Source organism: Condylostylus longicornis, unplaced genomic scaffold (assembly GCF_029603195.1).
Source record: "Condylostylus longicornis isolate FDR11 unplaced genomic scaffold, ASM2960319v2 ptg000538l, whole genome shotgun sequence".
Taxonomy (NCBI): domain Eukaryota; kingdom Metazoa; phylum Arthropoda; class Insecta; order Diptera; family Dolichopodidae; genus Condylostylus; species Condylostylus longicornis.
Window position 1 is genome coordinate 30,001 of NW_026578496.1, and position 2,500 is coordinate 32,500.

General features: G+C 29.3%; 2 pseudogenes; both read right to left on the reverse strand.

The window, feature by feature from the left end:
- The window catches only part of LOC129617464 (large subunit ribosomal RNA), a 4,018-nt pseudogene extending 2,338 nt beyond the window's left edge, over nucleotides 1–1,680 (reverse strand).
- A 290-nt stretch (nucleotides 1,681–1,970) lies between these two features.
- LOC129617465 (5.8S ribosomal RNA) lies at nucleotides 1,971–2,154 on the reverse strand (annotated as a pseudogene).
- Nucleotides 2,155–2,500: the final 346 nt, after the last annotated feature.

A 2,500-nucleotide genomic window follows, 5' to 3' on the forward strand; every position in this document is an offset into this window, starting at 1 on the left:
CACACATCCTTACGGAAGATGCTTCTACGCTACCATTGTACCCACCTACTTGTTAATGTTTCTAAATTTATATACATTAATAATGTAATATAAATCATTTACATTAACAGTGACGTATAGGTATACAACTTAAGCGCCATCCATTTTAAGGGCTAGTTGCTTCGGCAGGTGAGTTGTTACACACTCCTTAGCGGATTACGACTTCCATGTCCACCGTCCTGCTGTTTTAAGCAAGCAACGCCTTTCATGGTATCTGCATGAGTTGTTAATTTAGGCACCGTAACGTCACGTTTGGTTCATCCCACAGCGCCAGTTCTGCTTACCAAAAGTGGCCCACTGGGCACAATATATCATAACCTAAAACTTCATTCAAGAAAGTTTAGGTTCTTACCCATTTAAAGTTTGAGAATAGGTTAAGGTCGTTTCGGCCCTAAGGCCTCTAATCATTCGCTTTACCAGATAAGATTATTTTATATAATATTTTTATGCACCAGCTATCCTGAGGGAAACTTCGGTGGGAACCAGCTACTAGATAGTTCGATAGGTCTTTCGCCCCTATACCCAATTCTGACAATCGATTTGCACGTCAGAACTGTTTCGGTCTTCCATCAGGGTTTCCCCTGACTTCTACCTGATCAGGTATAGTTCACCATCTTTCGGGTCACAGCATATATGCTCAAGGTACGTTCTAGTTAGAGGTATAAAAAATAATTAAAAATTATTTATATACATAACTATATAGAACGCCCCAGGATTGATATTATATATATAAAATTATATATATAATTTAATCCCATATTAACAGTTAAGTTAATTACGCCTTTAGATTTTATTTAAAATAAATTCTAATGACTTGCACACATGTTAGACTCCTTGGTCCGTGTTTCAAGACGGGTCCCGAAGGTATCCTAAATCTATAGCATTGCTAATCATATTAATGCATATAATAATTATATTAATATATAAATTAATATAATATTATAAAATTATAATAATATATAATTTACGCATTATATTGATTTTTTATCTGTCAATTATTTATCCGATAATATTTAAATTATATTATATAGAAAATAAATTTTCATATATAAAATAAACTTTTTAAATATATCTTATGATAAATATATATTTATTAACAGATTGCAATGTCCATATATGAAAAAATTGCACACCATCATTATTATATAATTATATAATATTTATAATGTTGAATTTTTCATATTTCATGGATGTTTAGGTTCATCGGGCTTAACCTCTAAACAGTTTCACGTACTATTTAACTCTCTATTCAGAGTTCTTTTCAACTTTCCCTCACGGTACTTGTTTGCTATCGGTCTCATGGTTATATTTAGTTTTAGATGGAGTTTACCACCCACTTAGTGCTGCACTATCAAGCAACACGACTCTTTGGAAATATCTTCTAATAATCATTAACGTCATACGGGCCTAGCACCCTCTATGGGTAAATGGCCTCGTTTAAGAAGGACTTAGACTGTTAATTTCTCATATTAGAATATAGATATTCCATACACTACATCGGATATTTGTATAAACAAAATCCTTTAGTGCTGAACTAGTTTCTTTTCGCTCGCCGCTACTAAGAAAATCCTAGTTAGTTTCTTTTCCTCCCCTAACTAATATGCTTAAATTCAGGGGGTAGTCTCATATGAGTTGAGGTTGTTTTTAAGAATATTTTTAATTTTTCTTTTTAGTTGAAAACTAAATATATATAAGTTACTGTATTGTTTATATTATAAATAATATAATTTTATATAAGTTTTCCTCTTTAATGTATTAATACTAATTTATTAATACTAGGATATACTTATTTTTTTATTATATTTTATAATATAAGTAAAATATATATAATTGAATTTTAATATTATGGTATTCCTACCAGTAATATATCATGTGCTATAAATAATATAATTTAAAATTATATTATAAGCAACTTTATTAAATTATTCTTACAACCCTCAACCATATGTAGTCCATGCAGTATTAAATTTTTTAATAAATTTATATACTCTGTAGCATGGACTGCAATATGCGTTCAAAATGTCGATGTTCATGTGTCCTGCAGTTCACACGATGACGCACAGTTAGCTGCGTTCTTCATCGACCCATGAGCCAAGTGATCCACCGTTTAGAGTTTTATAAAATTTTTTTTTTATTTTCGTCAGATATATATCGATAATATATATACATTCTAAAACATATTAAAATATATAAATAATATAATCTATGTGCTGCGAATGTCTCTAACTTTCCTTTTATCCGTATCCCAACTGTTTTATACAAGAAAAGTTATTACCATAATATATGGACAACAACGTAAGAATATATTTTTATATATTTTCTATATTATAAATGATCGTATATTGTTTTATTTAAAATACTTCCATATTATATAATTAATATAATGATTTTTATTTTTTTTATATTATATTATTTCAGGGGGGATACACTTTGATACTATTAATGTTATATATTTGCAATA